The sequence below is a fragment of the Cyprinodon tularosa genome, unplaced genomic scaffold (assembly GCF_016077235.1).
Source record: "Cyprinodon tularosa strain WSP-4 unplaced genomic scaffold, ASM1607723v1 ctg1242, whole genome shotgun sequence".
NCBI classification, from domain to species: Eukaryota; Metazoa; Chordata; class Actinopteri; order Cyprinodontiformes; family Cyprinodontidae; genus Cyprinodon; species Cyprinodon tularosa.
The window spans coordinates 14,971-24,496 of record NW_024038051.1 but is presented as its reverse complement, the minus strand read 5'-3'; positions in this window follow the sequence as shown (position 1 = coordinate 24,496).

The following is a 9,526-nucleotide window of genomic DNA, read 5'->3' as shown; positions in this document are numbered from 1 at the left end:
GTGGCAGTAATTAGAACAAACAAAAATTATTTTTCAATTTCTTTCCCCTTTCCCCCTTTGAAATAAGTAAATTCATGACTGATTGGCTATGTTCACACTGCATACAACGCAAGTGTTCCGCATGCGCAGTAGAGGACGCAATGACGCCACAGGCCTGCATGCACTTTGTTTACGGAAGTAAACATGGATGGTAGTGCCGGAGCGCTTCTAGCGATCTTTCCTAACCATAAAAACATAATCTTTTCAAGATGGTTAAACATGAATACCGCTCTCCCCATAGTCGTCGGCCATGGTTGTGGTTAGTCTTGCCGCTTCTTCATAGCAAGACCCAGAATAGGGAAGGTATTAATGGTGTTTAGGTCTTTTAGAAAGACTTGAATATTTTGTTGGAATTAAAGGAACAGCTCTAGACTGGTTTAAATCTGATCTATCTGATCAAAATCAGTTTGTTCATGTTAATGATAGATCTTCAACACGCTCAAAGGTTACCTGTGGAGTACCACAGGGATCAGTGCTAGGACCAATTCTCTTTACTTTATACATGCTCCCAATTGGTAGAGTTATTAGACAGCATGGGATTAATTTCCACTGTTATGCTGATGATACCCAGCTATATCTGTCTATAAATCCAGATGAAGCTAACCCATTACATAGATTACAGGCATGTCTTGAAGACATAAAAACCTGGATGACTCTTAACTTTCTGCTTCTGAATGCAGACAAAACAGAAGTTATAGTCTTTGGACCAGAGTCTCTGAAAAAGAAGCTGATTAGTCAGTCACTTCATCTGGATGGAATTAAACTGATTTCAGATAATAAAGTAAAAAATCTTGGTGTTATTTTTGATCAGGACCTGTCATTTAAATCCCATATCAAAGAGGTTTCTAGAATTTCCTTCTTTCATCTGAGGAATATTGCAAAAATTAAAAATATCCTGTCCAGGGGTGATGCTGAGAAACTAGTCCATGCATTTGTTACTTCAAGGCTGGACTATTGTAATTCTTTACTATCAGGAAGTCCACAAACTGTAGTTAAAAGCCTTCAGCTGATCCAAAATGCTGCAGCCAGAGTTCTGATGAAAATGAAAAAGAGAGATCATATCTCTCCTATCCTGGCTTCTCTTCATTGGCTTCCTGTTAAATCAAGAATAGAATTTAAAATCCTCCTTCTCACATATAAAGCCTTAAATGGCCAAGCTCCATCTTATATCAGAGATCTGATTGTTCCTTATGTTCCTAACAGAGCACTTCGCTCTCAATCTGCAGGTTTACTAGTGGTTCCTAGAATTTCTAAAAGTAGAATGGGAGGCAGATCTTTTAGTTCTCAGGCTCCTCCCCTGTGGAACCAACTACCAGTTTTAGTCCGTGAGGCAGACACCCTGTCTACTTTTAAGGCTAGGCTTAAAACTTTCCTTTTTGATAAAGCTTCTAGTTAGAGTGGCTCAGGTTATCCTGATCTATCTATATAGTTCTGCTGCTATAGGCTTAGACTGCTGGAGGACATAGGGACCCCCTTTTTCATCATTCTGCTTCATTCTATCTCTATTCTCCCACTCTGCAGAATCTGTTAGTTCAATCTCTAACGTTCTGCTCTCTCTGCTTTTTCTCATAGTAGCTTCATCTGGTCTGTTCCTGTTTGGCTGTGACTCCATCCTGGAGAGAAATATCAGCTGTGATGCTGCCATCAACACCTTTGTTTCTAGATGTTGGAGCTTGGCCTGTTTTCCAGTGTAGTCCTGTTTCTCTGACTGTGACTAACTGGATGTGCTCTCTTCATCCTCTGACATGGGAGCTGGCTCGGAGCTCGTCTGCCTGGCTGTGTGTTTCCTGGACAGGGCCGCCTGTGGAGCTGGTTGACAGTTGCCTTTTGTATCTACACTCACCGGCCACTTTATTAGGTACCCCATGCTAGTAACGGGTTGGACCCCCGTTTTGCCTTCAGAACTGCCTCAATTCTTGGTGGCATAGATTCAACAAGGTGCTGGAAGCATTCCTCAGGGAGTTTGGTCCATATTGACATGATGGCATCACACAGTTGCCGCAGATTTGTCGGCTGCACATCCATGATGCGAATCTCCCGTTCCACCACATCCCAAAGATGCTCTATTGGATTGAGATCTGGTGACTGTGGAGGCCATTTGAGTACAGTGAACTCATTGTCATGTTCAAGAAACCAGTCTGAGATGATTCCAGCTTTATGACATGGCGCATTATCCTGCTGAAAGTAGCCATCAGAAGTTGGGTACATTGTGGTCATAAAGGGATGGACATGGTCAGCAACAATACTCAGGTAGGCTGTGGTGTTGCAACGATGCTCAATTGGTACCAAGGGGCCCAAAGAGTGCCAAGAAAATATTCCCCACACCATGACACCACCACCACCAGCCTGAACCGTTGATACAAGGCAGGATGGATCCATGCTTTCATGTTGTAGACGCCAAATTCTGACCCTACCATCCGAATGTCGCAGCAGAAATCGAGACTCATCAGACCAGGCAACGTTTTTCCAATCTTCTATTGTCCAATTTCCATGAGCTTGTGCAAATTGTAGCCTCAGTTTCCTGTTCTTAGCTGAAAGGAGTGGCACCCGGTGTGGTCTTCTGCTGCTGTAGCCCATCTGCCTCAAAGTTCCACGTACTGTGCGTTCAGAGATGCTCTTCTGCCCACCTTGGTTGTAACGGGTGGTTATTTGAGTCACTGTTGCCCTTCTATCAGCTCCAACCAGTCTGGCCATTCTCCTCTGACCTCTGGCATCAACAAGGCATTTCCGCCCACAGAACTGCCGCTCACTGGATGTTTTTTCTTTTTCGGACCATTCTCTGTAAACCCTAGAGATGGTTGTGCGTGAAAATCCCAGTAGATCAGCAGTTTCTGAAATACTCAGACCAGCCCTTCTGGCACCAACAATCATGCCACGTTCAAAGTCACTCAAATCACCTTTCTTCCCCATACTGATGCTCGCTTTGAACTGCAGGAGATTGTCTTGACCATGTCTACATGCCTAAATGCACTGAGTTGCCGCCATGTGATTGGCTGCTTAGAAATTAAGTGTTAACGAGCAGTTGGACAGGTGTACCTAATATAGGGGCCGGTGAGTGTATGCTTCTTTTTTGCAGCACCACCGAAAGACATGGTACAAGACATACAATAAATCAATACCTTGAAAACATCGCTAAAGTAATATTATTAAGTCTGACATGTACTCTGTGTTACCTAAAGATATCAATGTGGGGTTTCTGTTTGGAAGTGAATCTCTGAGTACCTGGAGCCTAGCACCTATAGTTGTTTGTGAGGGTGAACTTGTGCATGTAAAGTTTATCCATAGAAAAAATGCTCAGTAGTGGTTGTGGAGAGCCGGAGAGGCACCCCCCCCAGAGCCGGGAGACCCAAAGCCCCAGGCGCCCAAAGGGACCCCAAGAGCGAAGGCACCAAGGAGGGGCCAGCCCCGGAAATCAGACCCCCACCAAGGGAGGAGGAGAGACACCCACCGCCATGCCGGCGCCCCGGGGAGCCCCGGAGACAAGTCCACGGGCTCCGCCGGCAGCCGGCCACCCTGAAGTACACAGAGCGCTGAAACACGCCCCGCCCCCCGGCACCAAGCCCCGGCGACCGGTGGGGGAGAGGCCGGTTAGCGGCGGATGCGCGTGGGCCCCGGCTGTGGGCGTGGCCGCCTGTGTGTTTTTCATGGGTGGTGCGGTCGCGTTGGGTGTTGCGGCCGGTCGTAGGTGAGCTCAGTGTGTTGGCATTTAGAAAGGACTGCATGGACTGTTTGACCAATATTGTCAAGAAAATGCAAGACAAGAGCCCACTATAGTACACCATTGTGAGGCAGATGGCATGTTTGGACCCAACGAACATGTTCTCAGACCCCGACTTGTTCAGAGGTTTCTGCATGATCACCAGCTGTCAGGAGGCGTCTCTGCTGGTACTTAAGATTTAGAAGTCTGTCAGAATGTACATTGTCACACTTACTTAATATGATTTTTTTTGTTGTGGTTTGTCCTTCTGTCTAAACTTTTTCATTACATTGATTGATTTTTCTTTTAATTATTTTGTTTTAATCTGTTTTGCAACAGGTGATGTGATTGTCCAACAATTTGGAAATTCCTTGTCTCTGGAGGCGAAAGATGAATCATTCTCCTCTTTCCAACCCATGCGTACAAGACTGGACGTTTTCTTGCATGGATACCTCCGTCAATCCTACCCTGAACTCTGGACTTTCTGCAGGAAACATCTGCTTCTTTCCCATGGCCAAGCAACAGTTGAGAGGGGCTTTTCTGTAAATAAGGAGGTAGAGACTGATAACATGAAGGAGGACACAGTGGTTGCTCAGAGGATGATACACTATATTGCCAAAAGTATTTGCTCACCCATCCAAATTATTGGAATCAGGTGTTCCAATCACTTCCATGGCCACAGGTGTATAAATTCAAGCACCTAGGCATGCAGACTGTTTTTACAAACATTTGTGAAAGAATGGGTCGCTCTCAGGAGCTCAGTGAATTCCAGCGTGGAACTGTGATAGGATGCCACCTGGGCAACAAATCCAGTCGTGAAATTTCCTCGCTCCTAAATATTCCACAGTCAACTGTCAGCTGTATTATAAGAAAATGGAAGTGTTTGGGAACGACAGCAACTCAGCCACGAAGTGGTAGGCCACGTAAACTGACGGAGCGGGGTCAGCGGATGCTGACGCGCATAGTGCGAAGAGGTCGCCAACTTTCTGCAGAGTCAATCACTACAGACCTCCAAACTTCATGTGGCCTTCAGATTAGCTCAAGAACAGTGCGCAGAGAGCTTCATGGAATGGGTTTCCATGGTCGAGCAGCTGCATCCAAGCCATACATCACCAAGTGCAATGCAAAGCGTCGGATGCGGTGGTGTAAAGCACGCCGCCACTGGACTCTAGAGCAGTGGAGACGCGTTCTCTGGAGTGACGAATCGCGCTTCTCCATCTGGCAATCTGATGGACGGGTCTGGGTTTGGCGGTTGCCAGGAGAACGGTACTTGTCTGACTGCATTGTGCCAAGTGTAAAGTTTGGTGGAGGGGGGATTATGGTGTGGGGTTGTTTTTCAGGAGCTGGGCTTGGCCCCTTAGTTCCAGTGAAAGGAACTCTGAATGCTTCAGCATACCAAGACATTTTGGACAATTCCATGCTCCCAACTTTGTGGGAACAGTTTGGAGCTGGCCCCTTCCTCTTCCAACATGACTGTGCACCAGTGCACAAAGCAAGGTCCATAAAGACATGGATGACAGAGTCTGGTGTGGATGAACTTGACTGGCCTGCACAGAGTCCTGACCTCAACCCGATAGAACACCTTTGGGATGAATTAGAGCGGAGACTGAGAGCCAGGCCTTCTCGTCCAACATCAGTGTGCGACCTCACAAATGCGCTTCTGGAAGAATGGTCAAAAATTCCCATAAACACACTCCTAAACCTTGTGGACAGCCTTCCCAGAAGAGTTGAAGCTGTTCTAGCTGCAAAGGGTGGACCGACGTCATATTGAACCCTATGGATTAGGAACGGGATGTCACTTAAGCTCATATGTGAGTCAAGGCAGGTGAGCAAATACTTTTGGCAATATAGTGTATGTGACTACGTTTCTGTCTGTGGGGGGGGTTCTCAAAGTACCTCTGACTAAGGAGCTTTTGGAAGCTGCAGCGTCAGCTAGGTCTCAATATCGGCTACATCTGGACCAGGAAAAGAGAAAGCATGCGAGCAATGCTCAAAGAGAAAAGAGAAAAAGTGCAGAGGACCACATTGAGCAGCTCAAAAAGAAGAAGACAATACTGATTGAGGTAGCAAACAGCCTAGAAGAAGATGCAGACAAACTAGCAGAGCAAGCTGAGGGTAAATCAGGCACATGCGTGGCCCAGCTAATCACCAAGTCAAACATACTCAGAAAAAGATACAAAGAAAAACTCACAGAACGCAAAGAGGTTGAGAAAGAGCTGGAAGATAAATCAGCAGAACTCAGGCATATGCCATAATGTCAAATCAGGCATTGTCTCCCTCCCTTTACCTTCCTGCCTCTCTGTTTCAAGTGTTCATATGTTCATTTGTGCACATCCACATTGTTACAAATGGGTACACTCTTTAGGGAAGGCTTTCTTAAGTGCCAAGTTGTCTAATGCTGCGTTCACACTGGACTCAGCTGGCGCGACAGAAGCAGCGAGTTTACATGCAAAGTCAATGGTTGACGCGCGTCAAGGCGCAGCAAAAGTTCCCGCGGCGCGTTTTGAGCAGCAGGCGCAGCACGTCTAAGCAGCTGAAGCAGCGCGTCGGGCGCGTTTAAGCATCTGACATGCGTGACGCGCCGCAAACGCGCTGCTGCTCGAGATGGAAAAATTTAATGTTTGCTGCTCGACGCGCCGCGTCAACCAATCAGAGAAGCTGATCTGGGAGCTGGCAGGGAGAGAAACACAGCGCTGATGATCAGAGCGCTATGATCACTCCTCTGAAACAGTTTATTGACGCCTAAATTAACTTAAAATGCAGAAATCTGCCGGCAGAATATGTTGGCTTTTATTATCCTGCTGCCTGCAGTTTGGATTATTTAGATGAAAAACACCTACCAGCCGCCGCGGTGAACCGCGAGGAGGCGACCCGCCAGAGGCTGCTGATGAAGGGATTCCTACTGTTGGCGCACCGCTGGTATGTGGGGGTCTGAGCGGCTCCGAAAGAAAAAATATTGAAGGCAGGATAATAATCTGGATGAACTGACTGCACTGATTACGTTTTCAGGTGTATTTTCTCACTTAAAAACATATTAAAACTACTTTATTCCCACTGATCACAGCAAATATAGCTGCAAGGTAGAGAAAGGATAGTGAAGCTCCACCCAACGCGCGTCAGACACACTTTCGCACCGCGCAGCCAGAGCAGCAAAGCTGCTTCAGCCGCGCGTCAGAACTAACTGGTTCAAGCAGCAAAAATGAAGCAGCAGACGCGATTTTGCTGCTTTTGCAGCGTCCGGTCTGAACGTAGCATAATATTATTATTTTATCTTTTAATTTTGGTTGATTCAATAGTTGTCACACAAGTTGTATTATGTAAATGTCTTTGCACTTTGAAAGCAGCTGAAATTGTAATTTATTTATGTTTATTTTTGTTCTGAAGGAACAGTATTTTATATATTTACTTGATTTTATAAGCATTTGTTCATGGGACCTAAATGTTCTGAAAATATTGTAATAAATATAATCTAGGACTGTAATGACATGTTTGTTGTCTTTTCACATTACACACATTTAGCCGATGTTCTTAAACTCAATCGTCATTTTGATTTGTATTTCCATTGGTCTTAAATTTCATTTAAAAGTGGTATTAATAGGTCGTAAAAAGTATTAAATATAACTTGTTATACTTGTAGACACCCTGAGACAAAATTTTAAAAGTTTGCATGCACTGTTTAAATGGACAAGTTGCACTTGTTCCTTCATTTAAATGAGTTTTTAAGTGTGAAAAGAAACTAACTGAATCATCACACTGCACATTACAAAATTCAGCATGACGGGTAAAATCAGTGCAGACCGAATCCATAGCTGCTTGTTGCTGCTTATGAAACATGTATGAATGCGATATGAAAGCCTTGTAGTTTTTGAACACCATGCTACAGGTTGTTATTCCACATCTAAAACTGACATTAGGCAGGTTTCTGTGAAATTTCATGTGCCTCAAATATAAAAAAAAACGGTTTCAGATTGTTTTGGGCAAAATTGACAGGGAATCATCCTGGTCCTGAAATTGAAGCTTATTTTAGTCGAAGGTGCACATTTATTAATTTCAGTGTAAAATATAGCTCAGATTTTCTATGAGCTCCACAGCCTAAAAAAACTATGCTATAGGATCACTTGAAATATACGTTTATTAAATTTTTACTGCCAGTAAAACTGTCATGTTAGGTTCAAGGCGTCTAACCCGCACAGGGAAAACAGGGAAAATGTTTAAATGATTTATTTACAATGTTTACAAGTAAAATGGTCACAGGAACTGGGTTCTTCTGACTGGTCACGGGAGGGAAGCCACTGAGGAGGACAGAGCAGTTAGTGTTGATCCAGGAAACTTGCAGTTTACAGATGACGGGGATAAATACCTGCTCAGAGAGGATTCTGATCAGCAGGGGGGGAACCTTGTGAGTCCAGAGGCTAGTCGGCAGGCAGAGGGCTGAGGGCTGAGGCAGAGACTGAGACACAGTGCAGGCAGGCAGATTCCAGACAGAGATACTTTCTCCAGGATTCCAGAAAAATCAGGATCTGTGAGGCAGAGAGAAACAAGATCAGGCAGGTTCTCAAAATCAGGGTTACAGATCAGGCAGGCTGGCTCAGGTTTTGCTAACCATTACTGGCAAACACTCTGGCAGGGAAGTGTCATCCTCCTCCTCCTTAAATAGGTCTTCTTGATGAGGAAACAGGAAACAGGTGTGTGGAAGTGAGCTCGTGCCCTCAGGAGGAAGATCTCAGGCGCCCTCTGGTGGAGAAAGTGGACAAGCCTCCAGATCCCATCAAAAACTGTAGCAGAAAAGCACAGTTGAGGCGCCTGCCTTTTTCCATAAAGCTTAAAGCCAAATAAGATAGAAGCAACTGTTTATCAAATCTAATAACACGAGATAAATAAATTTTTTCAACAAAGATTTATGATAATTTACAGAGGGGCAGCCTAAGCTCTGACATGAAACCGTCCGAGTACACTCACAACGAATTAGATGTGAGATGATTCTTTTTTGCTGTTAAGTACAGCAAGTTACAATAGCAAGGCAGCTATATTTGTAAAGGCAGCGCGAGGATGTATCCGGTCCGCCGCTATCAAATTCTACTTGAAACATTGCCTGAACATAAATGTAAAAATTCTAATTATTTTAAGGATGAATGACTACAAACGAAGTTTAAACAAAAAAAGCAGAAAACAATATGCTAATATGCAGCTGTCTAGATGAGGATAACTTAAAAAGACCTTTTAATGTCGTCTCAGAGCCAGAGTTAGGAACCGAATACGCCACTTTTCGGTTGTCACCGACGTATCAGACAAAAAGTGAAGCATTAACCAAAATAACACTATAAATACTAATTTTCAGCTAAATATGTAACCCTCGGCTGATTCTGGTTAAAAACCAAACATAAAGACGGAACAAAAAAGCATTTGTACTGCTCCCACTGCTACCTTCTGTAACCCAGGGTGAAAACTGCCCTTAGTCCCGCCTTACTGCCCCATTGGTTAGAGTGACAGTCAGTCACACAGTGCATGCAGCCAATTGACACATCTGAGGCAATTATTTAGGCTTGCTCCAGCTTTCCCTAGTCAGATGTGAGGGGGAGAGCTGGAGACAAAGGAGCTACAGGTTGGTGTTCCCAAACAATCAGTTTCTCTTTTTTTGTAATGCACTGTTTAACCTCACAATATAAAAATCATGTAGATCCGAGAAATCCAGTGAGTTTGGAGCTGCCATACTCTCATTATTATTGGAATTGGTGAGTAGAGAGCAAAATGTTTGTTGTTTTAGCATGTGTTATGTGCCCCAGGCACATT